This window comes from Mustela nivalis, assembly GCF_964662115.1.
Source record: "Mustela nivalis genome assembly, chromosome: 7".
Taxonomy (NCBI): Eukaryota; Metazoa; Chordata; class Mammalia; order Carnivora; family Mustelidae; genus Mustela; species Mustela nivalis.
Window position 1 is genome coordinate 98,871,396 of NC_139026.1, and position 26,860 is coordinate 98,898,255.

At 36.4% G+C, this 26,860-nt stretch overlaps 2 pseudogenes across 2 annotated transcripts; one reads left to right on the forward strand and one right to left on the reverse strand.

Moving 5' to 3' along the window:
* Positions 1-352: 352 nt before the first annotated feature.
* LOC309868686 (RNA-binding protein EWS pseudogene) lies at positions 353-2,347 on the reverse strand (annotated as a pseudogene). Its single transcript has one exon. The product of its transcript is annotated as an RNA-binding protein EWS pseudogene (transcript).
* A 4,035-nt stretch (positions 2,348-6,382) lies between these two features.
* LOC309870025 (ATP synthase subunit d, mitochondrial pseudogene) lies at positions 6,383-6,961 on the forward strand (annotated as a pseudogene). The gene has a single exon. The product of its transcript is annotated as an ATP synthase subunit d, mitochondrial pseudogene (transcript).
* Positions 6,962-26,860: the final 19,899 nt, after the last annotated feature.

Below are 26,860 nucleotides of genomic sequence, written 5' to 3' on the forward strand. Positions count from 1 at the left end.
TAATACTTTAAAGGTCGCATAAAATGAGAATTTATGAATCTCCAGATTTGAACAAATAATGAAGGGGTATATAATCAGATGTTCTGTATTTAGCAGGAGGGGACTACTACTATGTTGGCAAGATACCAGGATAACACACTCTTTTTTTAAAAACTGGAGTTTAAAGGGTAACATATTTATAGAACTAATTCTTTTTTTTCCCCCCCATTTAACTTGTTTTAATGTTTCTTCAGAAATGGTGAAAAATACTAAAGTACAGACAATGAAAAATCATAATGTTGTGGCCAACATTATAAATATGGAATTATAAATTTAAAACATTTTTGGTTTAAAAAATAAATCTGGTAGTCAGTGCAGCTCTCTGGGGGCTGTGCATCTAGTAGGGCCAGTTTCTGGGTTCCTGATGGTGCTCACCTTTATCCATTTTTCCAGGTCCTCCGGGCCCGCCTTTTCTTCCTTTCATCTGTTTTATCAAAGGTCCAGGGGGTCCTCCAGGGCCACGCCATCTTCCTCTATGAAAGCCACCTAGATCTATTCCCTGGCCACCATGGAAGCCCCCTCTGGCTCCACCATGGCCATCTTTGAACATCCCACTGGGACCACAACGATCCATGAGGCTGTTTCTTTCGCTCCATATATCACCAGGGCCACCGCTGCCACAGTCACTGCCCGGAGGTGGAAAGGGTGGTGGAAGGAAGCCTTCAGGCTTTGGGGCCTTTCATTGGCTGCATTCTGTTCTCTAGGTGAACAGAATGATTTCCACAACCTGGATTGGGGCACTGCCAGTCTCCAGCTCAGTGCTGGACATTTCCTCCTCCAGATGGGTTCCCTTGGGAACACTGGGGCCCTTTGGGGGGGAAGCCACCTCTATCTCCTCCATGGTCTCCCATGTGACCCATGGGGCCCCCAGGATCTCCTGGGCCCCTGGACCTGCACGAAGTGATGGCAGCATTCATCTGCCCTCACAGGGTGGCATGCCACCCTGCAGACTGTTCCTTGGAGGCTTCTTCCGAGCAAGAGAAAACTTCAGCTTGCTCCCTTGAAAATCTTTCCCATCAAACCACTCCATGGAAGCCTTCGCAGTTGGTGGGTTTTCATGGGACATTGTAGCATCACCTTTGGGCTTTCCTGTTTCCTTGTTCAAGTAGATATGGATCATAGGTTGTCTGATTCTCTTGTTCATCTTAACAACTCCACACTGCTTAAAGATATTGGCCAGATCATCTAGAGCCACATTGTCATTTAAGCCTTGCACAGAAATTGCACTGTTGTCAAGAGTCTTCATCTGGATGTACAGGTGGGCCTAGACCAAGATCTGGTCCTTCACCCAAGGTTCTACCAGGTTTATTGAAGTCACCTTGCTCTCCAGCACCCATTGCACCACATCCTCCTCCCTGCCCACCTATGCTCATGCCTCCATGATAAAATCCCCCTCTTTCCTGGCCCTGGTTATCAGGGCCACTCATGCTCCAGTTTTCTCCTGGTCCAGAAAATCCTCCAGAGCCCTGCCCATAAACACTCATGGTACTGGAGTGGTCCTGTTGGAATGGACTCTGCTGCCTGTAGCTGCTGCTCTGTTGGCTATATTGAATTGGTGCCTGCCTGTAGGATCCAGTTTTGAGGGAGATAACTAGTGGGTGGTTGCTGTCCATAGCTGCTTTGTTGACCATAGCTACTCTGCTGTCCATAGCAGCGTGGCTGCCCATAGATGTTCTGCTGAGAATAACTTCTCTGATCATAACTAGTCGACTGTGTAGAGGAGTAGCTGGTGGGAGGGTAAGATGGTGGTGCTGTGACTAGCTGCATGGAGAAGCTCCCAGCTACCTGGGGATAACTGTAGTTACTTTGTCCATATCCTAGGCTGGGCTGGTTGTAACCCCCTGTCGTAGATTGAGGTTGACTAGTCTCAGCAGGTTTGTTACCATCCTGTGGTCTTGCAAGTGTGGTGGCTGCCGGCTGCTGCCCATAGCCTGGGTGAGCAGGCTAAGTACCATAAGCAGACTGAGCTGTATAGAAGGCCTGGGTAGTAGTGACCATAGCAGTGGTGATATCATAAGCACCAGTGCCATACCCCTGGACAGGCTGACTGTATGCCTGGGGGGGCAGTTGGAGTAGTATAACCAGCAGGAGGCTGTCCATAAGAAATTGCATAGGCCGTCTGCCCATAGGTAGCAGTGGTCTGAGCCTGGGTGTAGCTGACATCAGTGGGCTGTCCATAGGTTCCATAACTTTGCTGCCCATATGCCTGGGTGGTCTGTGCATATCCTTGAGTGGGATGGACAGTTTATGCACTGTAGCCCTGGTAGGCTGCAGCTTGGCTGTATGTTCTGTAATCCATGGACACCATTTTCTCTCCTTTCTTCTCGTTCTCTCAATGTCTGTCTCCCTCTCACTTTCCCTCTTATAGAACTAATTCTTAAGACAAAGTTGCATGAGAAGCTTTTCTGTCTTTTTTTGTTGTTGTTGACTCAGTCTCTTACAATGAGGATAAAAGACAATGATAGAAACTTTTCTGTCAGTCTATATAGACGGTTCATGGGAGGGTCCTATTTCCTCACATATTCTATGCACCCACTCTGTTCACTTCCTCTTATTTGTCTTTTCCCTTAGCTGATTTTTAAATTTAAGTGTATGGATAATTTTACTGAGTGTCATCTCTGCTTTCAAAGTAGTCTTAGCTTCAAAACACTTTCTGGAAATAATCTTTATGCCCAAATATTTGTTTACTTATATTAACTAAGGTAAATGACTTTCTAGTTTAAGTTTTCAATAATCCATGAAATATATATTTCTAAAGTGCTCAAGGACTACTGAAGGGGTCTTTATAAACTATGTTTTAATTGCATACATAATGAAGTCTATTTACATTACATACCTAAAAGGACTCCAACAAAAGGAAATTTTCTACCAAGTATTTATTTTATGAAAGGGATCAGCAAAGGATATAGAGAATCTAAGTTCAGAGAATTAAATGGAAAAATATATCTATAGTATGACATTATGGAATTAGTGGAAGAAATCAAGTTAAATGAGATTGCAAAGGATATATGCTTATCATCTATTAAAAAAATAACCAACTCATGATTGTGATGAGAAAAATTTAATGGGATACTAGGAACAGAAACCAAATTGTCATTGGTGAGGAATAATGTGAGAAGAGGAAATAATGAGAGAAAAGTATGAATAGTTCTTCCCAGAAATTTGACTTGAAAGGTCAACTATTAACTAAAGCTTTAACTGAATGAAAAATTAGAGTTAAAGGAAGCTGTGGGGTATTAGGTGGGCATAATTAAATGTTAACTGGAAGAAACCAAAAGAAAGGAAAAAGTTGAAAGATTGATATAGACATATATGTAGCTTAGTCTCTATAATGTGTAGCTCTATCTTCAATAACAGAAACTTGAAAAAATCTATATTTAATATATTTTATACATCTCACTGAGATTTGTAAGGTAATAGAATAGTCTAAGGTATTTATTTATTTATTTATTTTTTTAAATTTATTTTTTATTTTCAGCATAACAGTATTCATTATTTTTCACCACACCCAGTGCTCCATGCAATTCGTGCCCTTTATAATACCCACCACCTAGTACCCCAACCTCCCACCCCCCACCCCTTCAAAACCCTCAGATTGTTTTTCAGAGTCCATAGTCTCTCATGGTTCACCTCCCCTTCCAATTTCCCCCAACTCCCTTCTCCTCTCTAACTCCCCATGTCCTCCATGCTATTTGTTATGCTCCACAAATAAGTGAAACCATATGATAATTGACTCTCTCTGCTTGACTTATTTCACTCAGCATAATAATCTCTAAGGTATTTATAAGATAATAAGGGAGGTAGAACTTAGAGATTTGATAAGAGTGGAGAAATTTAAGAAAATATACTGGAGACACTAGATAGAGAATGGATTAAGAAAACAGTACTGAAACAGAGTGGATATTAAGGACACAAGAATTTAACACCAGTCTTCATAATTTTTTAGAGATTTTATTTATTGATCTGAGAAAGGGAGAGAGAGGGGGCATGTACACACGAGTTGTGGGGCAGGGGCAGAGAGAGAAGAAGAAGCAGACTCTGTTGAGCAAGGAGCCAGACTGGGAGCTAGATCCCAGGACCAAAACCTGAGTTAAAGGAGACACTTAACTGACTTAATCCATCTTCATAATTATCTGATTTTTCTCTAGCAGAGCTCAGCAATTGTGTTATCTATTGCTATGTAACAAATTACCCTAATACTTAGTAGCTTCAAATAACAAGCTATTATAATGGATCAGGTATCTGTGAGCGGGTTAGCTCTACAGTTCTTGCTCAACATGTCTCATGAAGTTACAGTCAAACTATAGTTCCTAAAGACATGATGAGGGCTGAAGGATTCACTTCCAAGTTCACTCACATGGCTGTTAAAAGAGTCTCCATATAGTTACTCACAACATAATTCCCCTAAAGTAAGTCATGAGAGAAAGAGCCAGAGAGAATCAGAGGTTAACAGTGCCTTTATAACCTAATCTTGGAGTTACATACTACCACTTTTGCAATATACTGTTTTTCACACTGACCGATCTTAGTCCAGTGTGGAAGGAGGCTTCATGCCAAAAGCTACAGATCATTCAGGGTCAGTTTGAGATTGGCTACTACAGTAGGGGCAGAAAAGAGAATGCTGTCAAATTCACAGATGAATGATTTTTGTCAAGTGGTAGAATAGAAGGATATTGGAAAAGTGAGTTAAGAATATTGAAAAATTATTGGGTAAGCTGTTGGGATATGAAATTTGATCTGTAAATGAAAGAAAGTGAAGGATCTAGTAAGTAGGAAGGACGTAGAGGAATACTGGGATTGGATAATAACAGTTAGATAACTAAATAACAGCATTAGATAATCTCAGTAGGAGCCTGAAATCATTTTCAGTTATTATTTCAAGTCCCAGAATGAGAAGGAAGAAACACCGTTGGTCAAAATGATATGAAGAGAAGATATTTGGAGATGATTGGTAAAGGAACTACTAAGTCAGGATGGCAGGTGTCAAGTGTGGAAAGAAAGACCATAAGTTCTAAAATATTTATTATATTAGAGGAAGTGACGAAGAGTTCAAGACAAAGATGGGGAGGGAGTGTTTTTAACCCAGTGGACTAAGTCTCAGAAAACCAGCGTTTAGCCATTCCCTACCCAAGTGAATAAGTGAATAAGCTTAGAAAGCATTAAGGTACAGAAGTCTAGGTCACAAATTAGGTGTTCATTGGATGTAGGACCTGAAAAGACTTCATGGAAAGTCATTTCCTCGTCAAGAAGCTATTTTTTTCAACTAAAAACAAGAATGAAGAGCCAGAGGATTTAGGGAAAATTTCAGAGAGCGTGAATTCTAGGACAGGGCGGAAAAATAGGACTAAGTGTAGAAGAGAGGAGGTAGGTGGAATATGACAATGATCTAAAGGCTGTCAGATTGGGGGATGCTCAAAGGTTGCTTAAGATGTAAGATACATTGTACTTAACTGACTATAAAATTAATAAGAAAATTAATTCTAGCATCCCACCAGTCCACTGGTGTCTGAGGACAGGCTTTGTGGTAGTCTATGTAGCCTACAGATCTCTGAATTTTAACCCTGTCAGGCTTCAGCTACAACCCTGGAGTACTGGCGTGTTCTAAAGAGGTTCCTCTTGGTAGTGAATCAAAAACTCTGATGTTTCAGGAAATAAATGAAGATACCATACAGTGTTTGATGGTTTACACAACCAGTATTTCTGCAACAATGGATGAGCTGGTAGCGTGTGGTAATATTGTTTGAATGGATGTGAAGCTGAGTAGAACGACATATTCTACACAATAGATGTTTGGAATGGAGGGACTCTTATATACCAGTACTATGACATGATGATTCATTTATGAAAGCTGTAAGCTTTATTGATTCTACCTGTGCAATTTGAAGCAATTGCAGAAATTTTATAAAGCAACTAACATCCATTGAGCTTAGTTTCTTGCTGTCCGCTCTAATATTAAATTTTTGCTAGAGGTGATGGAAATGGAGACATGAAGAGAAGGAATTGACTAATTTTCTTTATTTAAAGGATTTTTCAGTGTTCTATTTCTATTATAACACCAGTTCTTTAGAAAGCCATTCAGTAACTGACATGTTTATAAACAGTGAATTTCTTTTCTGTTGACTTTTTTAAAAACTTTATTTTTTCAGTGTTCTAAGATTCATTGTTTATGCATCACACCCAGTGCTCCATGCAATACATGCCCTCCATAATACCCACCAACAGTGAATTTCTTAAGAAAATATATTTAATTCATATTTGTATTTTCAGTGCCTAATATAACATCTATCCCACAGTAGGTGCAGAAGGGATATTCTTTTTATTGTAGGACTTAAGAAACAAAAACTGAGGGGCAGCCGGGGTAGGTGAAGGATCTCAAGATGGCTGGGCGAAAACTTGCTCTAAAAACCATTGACTGGGTAGCTTTTGGGGAGATCATACCCCGAAACCAGAAGGCCATTGCTAACTCCCTGAAATCTTGGAATGAGACACTTACCTCCAAGTTGGCTACTCTCCCTGAGAAACCCCCTGCTATCGACTGGGCTTACTACAAGGCCAATGTGGCGAAGGCTGGCTTGGTAGATGACTTTGAGAAGAAGTTCAATGCCCTGAAGATTCCTGTGCCAGAGGATAAATACACTGTTCAGGTGGACGCTGAAGAAAAAGAAGATGTGAAAAGTTGTGCTGAGTTTTTGTCTCTCTCAAAGGCCAGGATTGTGGAATACAAAAAACAGCTGGAGAAGCGAAGGAACATAATTCCGTTCGATCAGATGACCATTGAGGACCTGAATGAAGCCTTCCCAGAAACCAAATTAGACAAGAAGAAGTATCCCTATTGGCCTCACAAGCCAATCGAAAACTTATAAACTTGAGGTGGGGAAAGAGCTCTGGCCCTCGTATTATAAACGCTGGACATTAAAAATAATGGATATGGTAAAAAAAAAAAAAAAAAAAAAAAAACTGAAGTGAATGTTGCCCAAAGCTACAGTAGTCACTTTAAAAGCAAGAGAAAGAGAGATAAAAACTTTATTGCAGATTTTGCTGACTTGGTATTTATCCACTGTACTTATATTTTTCTATGTATGCGTTTTTCTGTCAATTTAGCTTTATTTTGCTTTGAAGATTCAGTTCTACCAAAGCTATTGAAAACTGTTCCGACTTAATTAGGAAAGAGCTATCTGAATCCTGATCCCCACCTTGAAAATTGTCTCCCAATTTCTTTTAAAGATAAATACAAACACACTGAAGATTTTATTACTATCATTTTGCTATTATCAGCAATTACTTACATTAGTAAAATAACTGAGTTCAGGTAAACTTGTATGAAAAGTTTGGCAGTTCCCTGGGTTTATCTCTCTTCTATTAATTTTCCTCATTTCATGAAAATTTCTAGTGTTGCAAACATAATAGTGAAGTAAATTAAATGAAAATAAGTTGCTGATTGTTTGGGGACTTGTATTTTTCAAATCTTAATAGTCGCTAAAACAAATGCACACTTATGAATTTCTCTTTACAAACTGTTTTCCATGCATCAGTATTTCTATCCTTCTGACCACCCTCAATCCCCAGCTTGGAATTTCAATAGGAAAATAAAACCTACAAAATGAAAACGAAAATCAATCTTCTTTTATTTAGGAACAAATTAAATTCCCCTTCTAAGGTAATGATTTTTACCTTAAAGCAGTGATAACTATCTTGTTGCTCTGTCAAGGTTTCTCACCTCCTTATCTTACAACAGTTAACCTTAATAATCCCCTCACTTTCAAGCTCTTCCTGACTTATGGCTCTTTAAGCACTTCTGTTAAGCTTGATCGTTTACTTACACTTGGCCTCTAATGGAGTCAGTGTCACTTTGAGGATTGTAAATGGATTCTGCTGAAAATCAAGTTCTTCAGACACTCTAGAATTAATGTTTTTTTTTTTTTAACCTTCTGGTAATTGATATCTATGTTAAATGGATTTTCACTCTGAGTTTGTAGCTTCCTTTGAGGTAAATGAAAGAATACTGAATTCTGATTTCTTTTTGGTCTCCCAATATTTGATAACATCTAATAAACATCTTTATAAATATATAAGTAAGAAGATATGGTTCCATAATGGCAAACTTAAAATGTATTTCAAAATAGAAATTATATTTTTAGAATCTCAAGGCAAATTCTATCATTAGTCATTTTATGTAGGTCAATAGGTCAGCTTTTATCCTAATCCTCTGTAATATTTCCAATATTCTATAATAAGTCTAAACATTAAAAAAATATAGTACTACTTATGTGAATGACATGTATTTTAGAATATTCACTTTTTTTTTTTTTTTGCAAACAATAACACCCTCATTTTCATATTAGAAGGTAAGGAAAACTTTTCTAGGTTAACTTAAAACTTTATCATTGGCTATTTACTTATTTATGACTCTATATTTATAAATGATTCCTCTAATTGTCTTGTTTGGAAAAGGAATTATCTTTCTTATTTTATCCCTCAGGAAGTTTCTGAGCAGGTCTTTAGGTAACCAAATCAAAGGAAGTGCGGTTCTAATAAACTAAGAATTGTTTTGATTTTATTTTTTCCTTTGGACTTCCCACTCATTAAAGGCATTTGAGACCATACTATGTCAAAAGCAAATACAGCAGCACTTGCTATTATAGAAAATAAGTACTATATGAGCTAAATACTCTACCAAATATTTTTAGTATTCTAACTTGCTTTCTCTTCACAACAATTCTGTGAAAAAGTTAGTATAAACCTTATTAAGAGAAGAGGAAATAAATTCTCAGAATGGTTAATAATTTTCTCAGTATTACCATGACTAATAAATGCTAGAACAGGAATTCTGACTCAGATGCACTGCATGTTATATTTATAAATACTGTTCAAATAGGCAAGGCGATGATGAGGAAAAATACAAATCCTAAATACAGTGAGAATCTCCAAAGTAGGCAAAGGCTTCTTTCCATCAAGCTCAAGGAGATTGTTACCTTGCTTTTAAATAATGAATCAGGGCAAGTTGAAAGCACAGCTTCTCTTAAAGATTGAGTAAATATTTGCTTTATAGCACATCACCATTCTTTTATGTTAGGAAAAAATATAGTTTTATCAGTGTATAATGACTTCTAACTTTCATTATATTGCATATTTCTTAAAAATACCCATTACTACTACAGATTTATGAAAGAGATAGCAAAATGGCACAATTATTGTAATGAAAATGAAGACGGCAGGATGTGAGAGAGGTCTGCAATGGAAAATAATATATATTCATCTGCCTGTCCTTTTTTTTTTTTTTTTGCCTGTGCTCTTACATAAGTACAGAAAAGGCACCCTGATTTCGTAAATGATTTAAAGTGATCTTTAAGTGTCTGTGACATCACGGTTGATGTTACAGATAAAAAGTATTATGAAGCTATCAGTTGTATTCTAAATCAAGGCTAGGAAATGAGAGTCAATGAAATATATTTAGAATCTGTTTCCTATGGAGGACAGAGAACAAAGGAGTAAAACTGAAGAATGAAGGTTGACTAAGCACTCTTCTACCCGTTTATTTCCTATAACCTTACACACAGTCTAAATTACAGTCATACTATACTTTACGACAGAATCTAATGTAAGGGAATAAGATATATTTACAATGAGTAGAAGTAGACTGAGTATTACCTTGTTTTATATTCTACAGTGTTGTCTTCAAGATGTGTATTCTATCACAATTCTCATCTCTGCTTTATGATGATAGAGCAAATAGGCCAACTGGTATCAGCCTTTCAGCTATGAACGAGAGTAACATTGACTTGTGTCTCATTCATCTTTCTGTAAGCACACAAAAAAGCTGCATGAAAACTCTGCAGTGGCTCTTCCCATGACTAAAAGTGGGGAAAATTTCCTCAAAATTTGAAATTATATTCAGTAGTCTCTACATGGCAGTAAACTTTTATCTTTTCTGAGAGATTTAGTAAAAATGAATATAATACATTATAAATATATACCTAAATATGCATACTAATACAATATAAATTATTTCACTGATATCATTGTAACTTCAACTTTATTCAAAACTCTTTATTCATTCTAAGTTGAAATTCATTAGTTATGATGAACCTGAAACTTTATGTAAATTTTATACTTGTTTATAGTTGTTATTTATACCTAAGATGTTTCCTCCATAGATCAGTGAAATCAAATTATATTTTCTGAATTATGTCATGGTATAATATACTGTTCAAGAGGGAAATGCTGGAGTCAAATTTTCCTGAAGTTGAATCTTAGCACCACAATTTATTTACTGAGAGACCTTGGCCAATTTACTTAATCTCCCTATTCTTAAAATTTCCCCAATTTTTATCAAAGTATGATAATAAGAATACCTGCCTTATAGAGTTTTTATTAGCATTAAGTTTCCAAATATATATAAAGAACTTAAAATAAGACTGGGCTAAAGTAAACACTCTAGACAGATTCTAATTCTGCAATTATTTCCATCTTATTCTATGCTATATACATTGACATGCATTTAACTATGTGCTATACTCATTTATACACATTCAGTTATATACTAGACATTCCTATATATCTGGTTATACTATCAATAGTCTATACTTTTATAAATTCAATTACATGACATGAAAGAGACTGAGAATTTCTAAATCTGTCTTTACTATTAGAAAAGAGACTAAGAACTAAAAGCATTCCTAGCATCTTTATGGTTATGGTAGATTTAGGCTGAAAGAATGATTCTGTTATTGAATTAATAAATTCCATTATTAAGACATACGGAAGATATTCAAAATGAATTCCTAAGTTGATCAACTATATGTGGTTACTGACTGTTGCATTTGTTAATCACAACCATGTCCCCATCCCTATAAACATAGGGAAACATAACCTTGACAGAGCATATTAAAAAAAAGTGAATTAAAAGGAAAAGTTGAATAGTTACTACATAGAAGATATTTGTCCCCAAACAAGTAGATGTTAGATAAATCTAGATTTTAAAGAGGTAAATGTAGGCCAGAAATCTAAGGTAGATTAAGATGAAGGTTATAAAATAAATGAGCTATTAGAAATTGATATGGACAGGACAGTACAGATAAAAAGTAACATAGGAGGTTACATTAAAAATTTGAGTTGTTAGGGGCGTCTGGGTGGGTAAGTGGGTTAAGCCGCTGCCTTCGGCTCGGGTCATGATCTCAGGGTCCTGGGATCGAGTCCCGCATCGGGCTCTCTGCTCAGCGGGGAGCCTGCTTCCCTCTCTCTCTCTCTGCCTGCCTCTCTGACTACTTGTGATTTCTCTCTGTCAAATAAATAAATAAAATCTTTTAAAAAAAAATTTGAGTTGTTAAAACAAATAACTAATTTTAAACATTAAAAAAGAAAATAGGGGGTGCCTGAATAGCTCAGACCTTAAGCGTCTGCCTTAGGCTCAGGTCCTGATCCCAGGGTGCAAAGATCAGACTCCCTGCTCTGTGGGAAGCCTCCTCCACTCCCCCTGCTTGTATTCCCTTTCTCGTTGTGTCTCTCTCTCTGTCAAATAAATAAATAAAATATTTTTTAAAAAATGAAAAAAGAATGGATTTCACTTGCCCAGGAAATATTTTTTTTAAGATTTTTATTTATTTATTTGACAGACAGAGATCACAAGTAGGCAGGGAGGCAGGCAGAGAGAGAGGAGCCCAGTGAGGGGCTCGATTCCAGGACCCTGGGATCATGACCTGAGTCGAAGGCAGAGGCTTTAACCCACTGAGCCACCCAGGTGCCCCTATCCAGGAAGTAATTTTAACTGAAGAGTGACAATAATCTCTTTAGCATAAATGAGGATCATGGATTTAATTTTTATATTTATGGATTCATCTCTTAGGATAGAGAAATAAGGAATATCAATTAACAAGGGTAAAATTCATAGTTAATTATTACATAAATAAGGTTTGTTGACCTTGAAAATAAAAAAGCCAGTTACTTTACCAAGAAAATGGGTTTATTTAGGAATAGCAGAGGAATTACAACTTGAGACCAGCCATAGCAAAAAGCCATAAGCCAGTCTAGAGAACAGAGGACAGGACCACTCTTTTATAGAAGAAAGGGGCTGTTATAAACAAAAAGTCCACTGGAGAAAGTGTAAGTTCAAAGGGCAGTGGCTTTTCATTAACTGAGTTGTGACAATCTCTCATTGGCTGGGCTCTTGCTAGGCAACAAGAAAATCTCCCTTCCTTCTGCTGGTAGTAAAGTAATCTCTTCCTGGTGGGAATGCAAAGTACTTCTCTTCCTGTGCGTCTGCAGAGCTGCAAGGAGTGGTACAGTGTGAGCACTTTCCTTCTGACTCCTGGACTCCATTTTATTTTATTTATTTATTTATTTTTAATTATTATTTTTCTTTTTTTTTTAATTTCTTTTCAGCATAACAGAATTCATTGTTTTTGCACAAAACCGAGTGCTCCATGCAATGTGTGCCCTCCATAATACCCACCACCTGTCTCCCCCAACCTCCCACCCCATTTTAGATGGACTCCATTTTAAATAAGGTTTTCTTTGTTCACTTTCACAAGTTATATTTCTTATGTTTTTTTACTAGTATATTTTTATGTTACTATATAAATGAGAGCATTATTTGATATGCAAAAGCACTTTATAGAATAAGCATATGACATAAACTGCTATTTTGAAGATCTTATCTTTGAAAGCATTGAGTTCCAATATTTTGGAATAGGGCAAAAATGAAGAGGAATGGTAAGATTAAGAGGGGTGAGATAATCCACAGTGTGAAAAGATTATTAAAATGAGAGTTGGAAGTAGACTGATACATTTTACAGGTTTAGAGAATTATTAAATATTGGTCATTATAGCATTTTCCAAGAATAAGACCATTGAAAATTTTAATGTTATTTTAGTACTAAGGAATATTTGATTTTTTTCTTTCTTTTAATACTTGAAATTCAATTTATAACCTGGATATAAGTGTAACGACTGTAGAATATGTATTTTTGGTGGTTTGTATGTGGGTGGGTGGTGTGGCTGTGTATAATTCAGTTTCAGTAGAACATCAACCAAAAATGGAGTCTCTGTTTAGATGATATGTATTTTTTTCATAGATTTTTGCTAATATGTCAATAATCATGACCAGAATCTGCTATTTACTTTGTCTCAGATAGTCTTTCAAAACATCTACTGAAATTCAAGAATTAGTATGTTCACTACTTACCTTTCCTTACCATACCTTTAACAAGTATGGACTTGTTAATGTGTATTATTAACTTCAAAAAGATACTAAAATATTTTGTATATTAGATTCCATAAAGGTATAAATATACAATACAATTTTTAGTTATTTTTTCTTTTAAGTAAAAAGCTTTTTGGGGGGTATTTTTAGTAATATACTCAATATCTTCACTGTCTTGCTTTTAGCTCATGCGAAAGTGGCTTCTGCCTCTACTTTTTTTAAATTAAAGCAAAACAAGTTATTGAGGAAATATATATCCAGAATAGCTCTTGATAATGAAGAACAATAGGAAGAGATCAGCTATATTCTCACATAATTTTTTATTTTAATAAACCAAGATAGATAATAAATATGCAAAGAAATTGCCTACAAGTAACAGTATGATATAGGATAATTAATGTCAAAAATTTTTACTGTTTTGAAGTTGTGATGTTCTAACTTTTTTCAGAGAGGCTAAAAAACTACACCATTATGTGAATTATCCTAATTTTTAAAGTTGGACACTAATTAGAAAGTTTAAAAACACACAAATACTTTATAAGTCAAATGGACCTTGAATGTGGATGTCTGAAAGATGTGGGTCACTCTTTTTGCACTCACTGCTTCAAACCTTTTTTGGAATGATACATGCACTTGTTTATATTATCTAGATCCATGACTCTTCCTCTCTATCTCTCTTCATTTGTATAGTATAATTGTCAAATGATGTTATAAATATGATCTAGAGTGATATTGTGATTTGTAATAAGGAATACGTATTTGGTCTTCATTGCTTTTCCTGGTGCACAGCTTCTAATATCCATAATTTCTTAAGTGTTAAGAGCAACAGGAGCATCTTTTTTCCATAATATTGGTCTTTTACCCTTGGTTCCTGAAATAGCTTCAAAGCCATAAAGTTGAAAAGAATGTCTCTTGCTATATATAAAAAGCCCCTTTTAATCACACCTGAGTTTATGTTAATGAGATGATTTTTGGAAAGCCTTTAGACCACCACAGGATGTGGGCTGATTGCCAGGGGAATTAAGCATGTGATTAGAGAATTGAAACGTTCAGTACCACCCTGACCTTGGGGAAGGGGTTAGGTTGAGAGATTGAACTAATCACCAATGGTTGATGATTTAATCAACCTTGCCTAAGTAATGAGGCCTCTGCAAAGATCCCTAAAATATGAGGTTTGGAGAGCTTCTGGGTTGGTGAACACATAGAAGTGCTGGAGGGTGATGAGCCAGGAAAGGAGATGGAAACTCTGTTTGCATCCTTCACATACCTGGCTATGCGGATCTCTTCCATGTGGTTGTCAATAAACTGAAGATCTAGTTAGTAAACTATTTGCCTGAGTTCTGTAAGCTGATCTACCAAGTCATCTGGGCTGAAAAGGAAACTTCTCATGTACACTTAATCAGTCAGGATCACAAATAATAACTTGGCCTCCTGACTGGCATTTGAGATGGCGGGAGGATGAGTCTTAACCTATGAGATCTGATGCTAACTCCAGGTAGATGGCTTGTAATTGAGTTATAGGACACCTAGTTGATGTCCACAGAGGATTGCAGAATTGTGTGGTGTGTGCGTGTGTGGGGGGAAGACAAAAACACCCGTTATCTGGTGTGAGAAGTATTCTGTGAGTAGTGAGTTAAGGAACCAGGTGTTTTCCTTTCATTTAGTGACCAGAGAAGTGAAGTATTGAGAGTAAAGTGATAGAATAAAGAGAAAGAAAAGTAGAGTTTTTTTCCTTTCATCTGGATACCTTATGGATGTCTCTAATTTTGTATGCCATATATTTGGTTTACTCCTTTTAGTTTTTTACAAACAGTGGCTACAGATGTGGAACCAGGCTGTTTCAGTTTAAATAATGATTGTGCCAATTACTAGTAGTGTGGATTTAGGCAAGTCAGTTAAAATTCCTGTGCCACAATTTCTTCATATATAAAATGGGTATATCAGTTAGAGTCCAATCAGGAAACAGGAACCAAATGCTAATTTGAAATGGGGACCTTTAATATAAAGAGTTATGACCTATAACAGGGAGATTCCTATAAAGGAGAAAGAGAGCCCTAAAGAATACCCTAGGGATGCGGAGAGTACCTAAGGAATGCATACACTTGGAAGAGGTCTCCTTTCCCAGAATTTGTGATTCAGATCTTATTAGAAAAGGTATAGTTATAGTCAGATGGGCTGTGAAGAAGTCCTCTTGGTAGTCCCACACCAGAATTGATCCACATTCTCTGGGCAGAAGCTAAGGTGTGGAGAACTGCACTAGAATCCAGCAAATGGGAAGTAACTCTTCTAGGATTCTAGTGAAATACCCTACAAGGTATCTTTGAGTCTCACTGGGACTCCTTCCATGGAGGTGCAGCTGTAATTCAGTATGGGACGGCTCCACTCAAGGTTCACCAAAACCCCTGGAAGGCATGCAGTTTAAAGCAAGGAGAAGGGGAAGAAAATAAGATAAAATATAAAAAGAAAAAACAACAGAACCAGGAAGAGAAGTCCCTTCCTGTAGTGTCCTTCCAGTGCCATCTACTATCTAAGAACAATATGGTGTGAAGGAGAAATATTTAAAGGGCCCATCTCAATTTTCACAGAGCAGATAAGAAAGATTGGAGCAATAAATTGATAATTGATACATTAGCTTCCAAGGAAGTGTAACAAATTACCACTAACTGGGTGGCTTGAAACAACAGAGCTTATTCTGTCATAGTTCTGGGTCCAGAAATCTGAAATCAAGTTCAGGGCTTTACTACCTCTGGAGTCTCTAGGAGGGAAGGAATCCTTCTTTCCTCTTCCAGCTTCCAGTGCCTGTTACTATCCCTGTGACTACATCACTTGAATCTCTGTCTCTGTCTTCCTGTGGCCTTCTCTTCTGCTCTCTCTCATAAGCGCACAGGAAGGGATAACCTCTGTAATTCAGGATGATCTCATCTCAAGATATTTAACTTACCTACATCTGAAAATATTCCTTTACAATAAAATAACATTGAAGTTCCCTGAGATTAGGACATGGCCACATCTGTTTCAGGGCTACCATTCAAATCTTTCTGTATCGGGGATGATAATAACAGTGTTTACCTTCCAGCCTTCTTAATGGTCATAAAGGGATTAATACACATAAAATACTAGAACAATGTCTTACTCATAGCCAGCACTCAAAAAGTTTTTTTTATTGTCATCGTCATTGCCTTTTTATTGAGGCCACCATCCTCATCACCAGGTTATTGTTCCATTTATCTGTATCTGTGATTCCTCCCTACTCACTGCCCTTCTCTTTTACTTGTAGATAAGATAAATTGGAAGTGGTACCCTGACTCTATATTTACTTGAACTTGTACTGTATTTACTTGAACTCTGTATTTGTCTGAACTTATTTCCCAATTTCTAACATGGAGATATTTTATTTCATTTGAATTGAATGCTAGGTAGGCTTATCCTGACTGAAGATAAAGAAATTAAATTTCATCAACATTATATAACATAATCAGTATCACTTAATAAATGGTGGTGACATTATTTAGTTTAGTCTTTGTGATATAGTATTTCATTACTGTTTCTACTACTAGTACTCCTATTTCTGTTATTATCTTCATTAATGATATCACTATCTTTAAAAAACATACATTAGAAGATTTCTCTGTCTCATTTCCATTAGTCTCTGTTTTTAATTAATTAACAAATCTTGGAAACCTATCAATTATAAGAAACACATTTTCCTGAATTGTCTGTCTTTCTTAATTACCTCTGCAGTTATTGTTTTCTGTCTTTTTGTACCCTTATAATGCAATACCCCCTTAAATGATTTCCCTAAGTTTTGTGTCTCCCTTCCTCATTCTTTCTTCTATATAGCAAAAAAAGAAAAAAGAAAAAAATGTTTGTGAAATATAGATCTATTATCACTCTACTGTTTTAAAATTCCTTTATGGTCTTTACAGTTCTTCAATATCTGGGACCAAAATATTTTTTTAGTCTTATCTTCTGATCACATAAACTCCCACAGAGTACCACTAAATGATTTCTCCCAAAATATTGTAAACATTGTATATCTGTTCATAGAAGTTCCCTTTTCATATTATTTGGAATTTAAATCCAGCTCAAATATCATCTCTTTTATAAAATCTTACTCCAAATCTGAAAAGATAAAGGAACTTTTATCTTCTATGCTCATACCAAGTGAGAGATCTTTGATTTCACCACTAGGAACACCCAATTAATGAGATTATGCAACTAGAAACCTAGGTTCTCTCCCCTGGAGAGTATCTGGAGAGTTCTCTCTACTCTTTAATAAATTAGGAACATAAAAGAATGCTCTGTGTTATCAAATGGCTACATGATAAAGACTAAACAATGTTTTTGTTTTTTTTCCACTAAGAGTCTGCATTTTATAAATTTTTATATGATTTACTATATAAGAATAAGAGTACACATAAGAAAAAGACAAAAGCTAATATGAGTTAACATTTAATTTTGGCTATGCAGATACTAGAGCCCAAGTTATAGGGTCTAAAAATAGACATATTGAACCATTAAACAATTCAATTCAATTAAATAATTAAACCCATTAAATGGATATTAAAATAATGAAAAACGACAAGCATTACAGGATATAATGCTCAGATATATTCATAACTCTGAACTCCCTGTTACTAAATCATACTTCTATTCTGGTGTAGGAAAAAATAGAGACTCAAAACACTAGAAGTTGAGTTTAGGTGTAATAATTAGTTTCTGAGGCAGGATGCCCTATGGTTACGAAGATACATGTCTCTCAGATTTTGCTGCAGGGGGTTTCAGACTCATGGAAATGAATGGAAGCCTAGGAGTGTTTGGTTTTTTTGCTGAAGAGAAATAAGTGAATAGGGAAGGAGAATTGTACCTCCTACCCTCTAAGAACTGACACTCATAATTCCGTGGGAAACAGAAAAAGCCGGTAAGAGATGGGCAGAGTTTGGGAGGGAAGACAACTGCCTAGCAGCAAAGCAGCAGGAAGGACATGAGTGTATATGGGATGGGTTTCACTGAAGAAAAGTCCAATAAAATCATGTTGAACACCTGTTCTGGAAAGTCACTGGGATGGTACAGAGTGATCAGAATGAACAGCTGCACGTGCGTAAGATATGTTGATGTGAGACTTTTCAAAGCATTCTTTAAGTTCCATTGTGTTGTGCAAACTGCATTATCTTGGTATGGGGAAGGCTTTCCCTAATATTGCTGATGGTATTATACACTTGCATAGAATAAGAAGTATTCTGTGATAAAATGTATTATTATAAAAATGTAAATAGTAGACATCTAGCTAATACCAAAGAACCTTGATAAAACATTGTCTTTATTACTTAACATTACAAAGTTTTTTTTTTTTTTACCAAAAGGAAAAACAGAGCAATTGAGGCACATAATAACTTTCTTCCTTCCCTGAATGGGCCATAGAGGGAAAGAAGGCAATTAGATACTGTAATTGTCATTCCTAATTCATTCTTACTTCTTCTTCTGACATTATATGCTTCATAAAAATAAAGCTTTTTTTTTTTGCTGTCATGGCTAGAACGCAATGGAGAGAAACACTGTAAAAAGTCAGTTTTGCATTCCTTGAAGAGTATTTCCTTCTAAAATGATTTCCTGAATTCCAAATACTTCACTAACTTATCCAAGGCCAAGTTAAGTCTTAGTCTAATTGAGGAAAGAATATCACATCAGCAAATCTCCTCATGCATTCTGAGGGAGGAAATTCTGATATTAAGATTATAATCCTAGAGAAAATATGAAGAGTAGTTATGTGTATTATTTCCTATCCTAAATAGAACTCTTTTACTTTTCTTAGTCTTTTGGTTTTGTGTCATTTCAGTTTACATATGTGGCTAAGTTAAAGAGATTCAAAACTGGTGAATTTTATTCCTCCAGCAGGAATACAGAGGACATTTTGTCAAAACAATAGTACTGTTGGCAGCTTTGTTATCTGGGACACAGGCTTTGCTAGCTTCTCTTACATCATACCACACATGGATGATAAAGCTTTTGAGTAGGAAAGCTTTACCCGAAAGGCAGGAATAGCTATAGAGGGAGCAACACTCTAGGAGTGCTTGGAGTGGTTCACAGGGCAGTTAACTATACATTAGTCTCCCCAGTAATCCGAATGCCAGATACCTGACAAACAGAAAGAAGGTAGTTCGGGGTGGTCTCAATTTTCTAGGCTCTTTTTTTTTTTTTTTTTTAAAGATTTATTTATTTATTTATCAGAGAGAGAGGGAGAGAGAGTGAGCACAGGCAGACAGAATGGCAGGCAGAGGCAGAGGGAGAAGCAGGCTCCCTGCTGAGCAAGGAGCCCGATGTGGGACTCCATCCCAGGACGCTGGGATCATGACCTGAGCCGAAGGCAGCCGCTTAACCAACTGAGCCACCCAGGCATCCCTTCTAGGCTCTTTGAACCAGAAAATGAACTGTGATTCCAACACAAAGCTCAGGGGGCAGAACCACATGGTAGTAATGTTGTGTCAAAGCTGGTATAGCCCAGAGAAATATAATTGTGATGAATTACTATGCTGCGAGTCTTAATCTTTAGAGCATTATTCTCTCATTTCCTCCAGTCTCTGTACAGGGATTATTATACAACTCAAACCAAGACAGCACAGCAAGCATAGGAAAGTATATTTATAATCAGCTGTTAGATTTTTGCTTTTGTATGTTTTCTTTGTTTTTTAACATCTCTCTCCTTTTTCTTTTTTTTCTCTCTACCCCCCCTGCCCCCACCTTTGGAGGAGATAAAAGGTTGTTTTTATGGGAATCTACAATACTAGTAAAAATCAAAATTTGACATGGTATTTCTACAATGACCTAGGTATTAATGACTTTGAAAAATAAACAATCATATTCTTATGCAAGATCTTAAATTCAATAATGTGTGAACTATAAAATATAAAAGGAAATGGAAAGCAATTAGATAAGCATACTCTTTTTAATATGAATTATTAAATTCAGTGTTTGGGTGGAATGACTTTATAGGAAGTTAGATGATAATTTAAGTAAAGGCTACTTAAAGTTTCTTTTAAATCCATACTGGGGGGTGGAGGAAGTGCTGTCTTGAGACAGTCTGCATACATTACATGCTAACCTTCCAATAGAAGAGGTGTCCTGAAGTTGCAGAAAGGACTTTGGATTGGGTCAGGGGACCCCGGGCGAAAGCAGACAAAGCAATCTTACAGAAGCAGAACTGGCCGGTTAGCCCACGAAGGCGAAAAAAGCACTACCAGGATATTGAAGGCCTGGTTACTTATCAAGTAAAGACAATTGGGAGTCTCCTGGTGGAATGTTACATTCCTGCTATCAAGCATCCTTGTTAATGAGATTTAGGTTTAGAAGAAATTTAACTTTATTTACTTTTCCTTCTACCTTCGCCTCGTTCCGTTTTCATGGAGGGGAGGGTGACATTAGGGCTTGAGGAACTGAGTTCTGTGTCCCTGGAAATTGGGCTATTGATAAGGTAACTTCTTTGTTGTAAATCTCAAGGACATTTGCAAACCAAGGGAGACTCCTACCTTGCAGGACTGTGATCTCTGCAAGTTAACTATTTATGGTTTTATGGCAGTCAGGGGTGCCTGAGGAATGCTACACATATGGAGGGGAGCGGGTGAAGGGGGGTGGTGCAAGGCGCCAGCCTTTGCTTTGTCCTCAGCCAGCCTCCTGCTCCTTCAGTGACAGGAAAAACCAGTTATAGTTCATGCTACACTATTAATTAGTTTTTTATGTTTGTAAAGAAAATTTGCCTTATCTAGGCCATACCTTCCTAACTTACTAAAGTGGAAATGCTGAATTAGATATTATTTGGTTCCCTCTCAAGTTTGTCGTGTTATGATTCTGAACATAACGTAGGAAATTATAATGCATAACCGGAAGAAAAATTGTGGATGTAGTAGACAAGTATTTTAAAGCACTTATAAATATGCCCCATCAGGATGTATAGATAACCAAAGCAAGGAAAAAATAGAAAGAAGACAATAAAATATGAAGGCATGTGATGTAAAGTAATTGGGACATGAGAGGTGGGGGGGCACTACTGAGGGGTTTGCGAGACATGCAGTGTCATGGAAGGGTGGCCACAATGTCTGTAAAAATGAGGAAGTGAAGTAAGTATTCGGAAAAGAGCCTAAGGGCTTCGATGGTTTTGCTGCTGATTGATAGTGTGTGAGTTACAGGGGGCATCTTGGAAATGATTTGTGGGATCTACTACGACTCTGAGACTAGGCAGAATGCCTGCATGCAGAGGCTGAAAAGAATAAAAGTGATGGAATATCAGGGAGACTTGGTTTTCTGGTTGTGAATGAGATAAAAATACATAAGACATGGAATTAGTTCTGACGGTCTATTCAGAAAAAGATGATTCATAATTTACTATTATAACCTTCTCAGAAATGGTCAGTGTGGCACTTCTCCCTGTTTACAAGGTGGCATTGTAGCCCTAGGGGTGAAAGTGAGGGATAGAGACAATGGTGCCGGTTCCCCACTGGGAGCATGTAGTTTCCTTCAGCTTATTTATCACTGGGTGCTTTTGCATCTGGGAGAAGGACAGTGTTAAGGGAAAAATGTGGCGATGTACAGGCCTCCTTTAATTTCTCCTACAGATACTGTTGCTCATAAGAATGGGGAATTTTCATAAGAAACACTTTAAATCAATGTACAGGTGGTTGTATTTGGCTGGATGGGTTAAGTTCAGTCTTTTAATATGAATAAACTCAAATTTAATTCAGATAAGAATGAACTAGAATAGTTTTATGCATTCTCATATTAGAAAGAAGTGTTTGGATTTGAGGATTTCTAAGTTCTCCATCTCTCAGACTTTGTAGGATATATCCATTCTTTTTTCCATGTCTGGGTAAAATGTTCCCTCCAATAACATAATACTTGGGGTAATCTTCATTTGAACATAGAATGTTAACTACACTCTACATGTAACTAACTACATGTTAACTACACCAGTGGTATGATTATTCTCAGTCCTAAAACTGGAACTGTATGTGCTCATGAATTGAGAAGATTTTAAAGTTTCAAGAAGTTTTATACATATACATAGAATTGTAATCCATTATCACTCACAAAAATGTATTGATCCATTTTCTCTTTAGTCATTTACTGTAATGTTTATTGAGCACCAACTATGTACCTGTCACTTGACTAATGCCATCAGTTAAAAATCACATTACACTTACGATAAAGAGGAAGCATGACAATAAATGACAAACTGCCTAGTAGTACTGAATATGACGTTTCAGAGAGAGTGAGTAATGAGTTTGATAACTGAATTACATTTCTAAGATGGACATGGAAGAAAGTATTTAACATGGTGGAAAATTGCTGTTAAAAGCCATTGAGATATGAAAGAGAATAGTATGTATAGGAAGGTGGAAGTCGATAGCAAAGGCCATTGTAATACAGAGCTCTTGTTGGTCTGTGAGTGGGACAAAAGGTGAAATTGGGAATGTAGGAAAGAGCCAGAAAATATAAAGATAGAATGTTGCTTTAAAAAGTTTAGACTTTATCCTAAACCAGTGAGAACTCACTGAATACTTTCCTGTTTAAGCAAGATAAAATGATATGATTAAAATTCAGTTTTAACTTGGTTCCATGTAAATGAGGGACTGAAGTGATTATACTGAAGATATGCTCATGAGTAGAGTTATAGCAATATGTCATGGAGAAATGATGGATTAAAATGAGCAGTGATTGTAGGGTACAAAGGAAGGGAAGGAAATAAATACTTATTTTAGTATGGTGTATGGAAAAGTCTTGGTGATATGATGTGGGTAAAGGCAAGGTGTACAACTAGAACAACATCCACATCTTGGACCTCTCTAGAAAAAGGACTATCTAGTAGGAGGTAGTAGATTTAAAGGTGTTGTATATAAGGAATGACTTTGTTCATATTTTCTCAAGTTTTACTTTGTTCCTGCTAGATTTCTGGAACTGTGTAACCATGGTATTATACTCCAAGCCCTTGTAATGAGGGATTTTTACAGTCTTGATAGGGCTGTAGGCAAAAATATACTCAACTAAATTATTGTATGGGTCAGATTTCTTAGTTGCAAGCATTGGACACTCATTTCGGCACTTTTAATCGTGGAATGAATTTATCAGAAAGAGTACTGAATAACCTAAAAAGGGAAAGAAAGGTAAAAATACAGGTTTGAGGTTACAAACACTGAAGGGAAAAAAAAAAAAAAAAAAAAAAACCCAGTAAGTTAGAGTGGATTCTACCTGAAGTCTGGTGATACTCCCTCTATATCTCTGCAGTAACAGGTTGCTACACTATATTGCAGTGACATCTGCAGGCTCCAACGAGTGTTTTTGTCAGCTCCCCATTTTTTGTCACTGCCAACTGAGGGGTAGGAGGTTGCCTCTGGTCCTGAGAACCTAGGACACTCTACTTCATAGGCCTACTGGATTGCAGGAAGGGCCTGGGAATGTGAGAAACTGGAATTTCTATCTTTTCTGGTGCCGGCCAATTGCCTCATACCCATATTCATGATATGGAGAAAAATGCCCCTACTACCAATGAGAAAGAAAGAGAGAAAGAGATTGAGAGGAAGGGAGGAAGGAAGGAGGGAGGAAGAGAGGGAGGGAAAGAAAAAATAAAAGAAAGAGATGCTTAGGTTTTGGGTGGCCAGCAATATGTGCGAAAAATAGTAGGAACTTACAGGACTGGTGTTTAATCTGGTTCTGTAGGGTCAGATATTGTTTGTGGAAGAAATGATACCTCAATTGAGGTGTGAAGGAGGAATACGCGGAAAAGACAGAATTTGAAGGCTGAAAGATGTAGGAGGGGTGATTCAGCATTAGAACTGCAGATAGCAGTAAAAGTTATTTTCAAAGAAAATTTTGTGTTTGCTTGTGTTTAGACAGTTGATTACTGGAGTGCCAAGGGAATGAGTTAAATCTTGGCAAAAGATAAAGCTGCATAGCATGAAGGGCTTTTGAACAAGATTAAGGAGATTGATATTTTTATAAGACAGCATGAAGTCAATGAAATACTTTAAGTTGAAAGGGGGAGATAATACTGTTTTAATTTTATTTTAAATTAATTGTAGATTTACCAAAAGTTGCAACAATGGCAACAAAAACTATAGAGAAGCTCCATGTACTCTTCGCACACCGAACTCTTGAAGATTTCCCATTTGTGTGTGTGTGTGTGTGTGTGTGTGTGTGTGTTTCTTGCAATTTTATCATGCTTGTAGATTTATGTGATCACCACCACAATCAAGACACAAAAACTTTATATCACAAGTCCCCCTAGTACTTGCTGTTCTTTTATAGCCACATCTGTACCCTCTCCACCACCACCATCCCTGCAACCTGGCGACTACTAATCTGTTCTCCATTTTTATAATTGTATTATTTTAAGAATGTTACATAAATGGAATTATGCAGTATATAAACTTCTAAGTTTATTTTTTTTTCACTCATTGTGCTTCCCTTGAGATACATCTACATTGCAACCTTCCTTAGCCTTACTCATTCCTTACAGTTTTTGATTAGTTTTCTAGTATGGGTATATCAAAGTTTGTTTATCCTTTTAATCATTGAGGGACATTTTGGTTATTTCCAATTTTGGCTGCTATGAATAAAGCTTCTATAAACATTTGTGCACCATTTTTCTTTTTTTGCATGAATATGACTGAATTTTCATTTCATTGGGATAAATTCTGGGTCAGATGATAGTTACATGTTTAGTTTTAGCAAAACTGCCTGTCTTGCAGACTGTCTGTACCATTTTGCATTCCCATCAGCAATGTATGAGCTATCCAGTCTCCATATCCTTGCCAGCATTTGATGTTGTCACTGTTTTTTTTTAATTTTATTTTTTTATTTTAGCTATCCTGAGAGGTGTGTACTGGTATATCAATGTGATTTTGATTAGCATTTCTCTAGTGGGTGATGGTATTGAATATCTTTAAATGTGCTTATTTTGTATTTGTGTTTGTGAATTGTCCATTCATGTATTTTGCCCATTTTATAATTGAAATGTGATATTTTTACTGTTGAACTTTGAGAGTTCTTTATATATTCTGGATACTAGCCTTTTGTCAGATATATGGTTTTCAAATATTTTCTCCAAGTCTGTAACTTGTCTTTTCATCCTCTTTATATAAGCTTTAATAATAAGTGTTTAATTTTTGGTGAGGTTTAAGATATTAGTTTTTTCCTTTTAGGGGTAATGTTTTCAGTGTCAAGTCTAAGAATTGTTCACCTGAATCCAGGTCCCAAAGGTTATTTTCTATTTTTGGCTCTTAAGTCTTAGAGCTTTATGCTTTACGTTTAAGACTATGATAGATAACTGAATTAATTTTTGTAGAAGATGGGAGGTTTTAATGCTTTATGTGGATGTCCAAATGCTTCAGTATTATTTGATGAAAAGATTATGCTTCACTGTCAGCATATGAAATATCTAGATAATTAAAATTATAGTTTAGAATTAGGGGAGACAGTAGAAGTAAAGATACAGCTTTGGATATCATTGGTGCTTATAGAGCACCTGAAACTATGTGCATACTTTTGCTTGTGAAGAATACATATAGGGTGGGGGTAGAGAAAAGAACTAAGAAATGTATCATCAAATATCTGTATTCAGAAGAAGGTTGTGGAAAAAAAAAAAAACAGTCAAGGAGATAAAACAGGAGTGGTATGAGGGAAGAAGCAGGGAAAAATGATGTCATAAAAGCCAAGGAAAGGAATTTTAAGAAGAAAAGTAGTGAAAAAAGTCAACTCTTTAGGGAGTCTAATTTGACATGCCACAGAATTTTTAGTTCTCACAATGGCAGCCTTGGTGTTTGTATTGTTCGGAAGACTGCAGATCTGGTTCTGTCACTCACTAGCTGTATGATCTTGGGCAAATTGCTTGTTCCTCTGCTAGCTCAACTTCTCCATTTGTGAAATAACATAATAGCTATATTTGTCTTATAGGTTTGTTGTTTGTTTGTTTTAAGTACTCTCCATGCCCAGTGTGTAGCCCAACCTGGAGTTTGAAGTTATGACCCTGAGATCAAGACTTGAGCTGACACTTAAACAACTGAGCCACCCAAGCACCCCTATCATGTAGGTTTTTATGAAGATCAAAATAGTTAACATAGTAAGTGCTCAGAATAATGCCAGGAATATAGTACACAGTTGGAAAATTTATTAGTAATTATTGAGAAACGGTCAGGTGATAATTGAAGGACATAAACCCTTATCAGTGCAAGATATAGACAAGGTTAGTGACCTTGAAAGGAATAAGACAGGGACAAGCCCTCCATATCTATATGATAAGCTCTTCTAACCAAAATGAGTGATTACTGCTTCTTTATTGATTGTAACTCTAATCCCTTTTAGTTCTCCCACCTCTTAGATAATAATTTTTAAAATACCAAATATCCAAATTGAGCCTCCTTCTTAACAGATCCAATCCAGCTCTCAAATTCCTTAGTTTCTCTTTACAATCATCAAAGAAAATTTCTAATCTTGTAAGAAGTTGCTTCAGATTCCCCTTTACTGAGAAATCCCCACACTTCCTTGCATTAAGTTCTTAATGTTAGCAAGTTAAATAAAACTGGGTTTGTTTGACTTCAGGTATGTTTCTAAAGATTTTGGCTAGTTAACATCAGTATT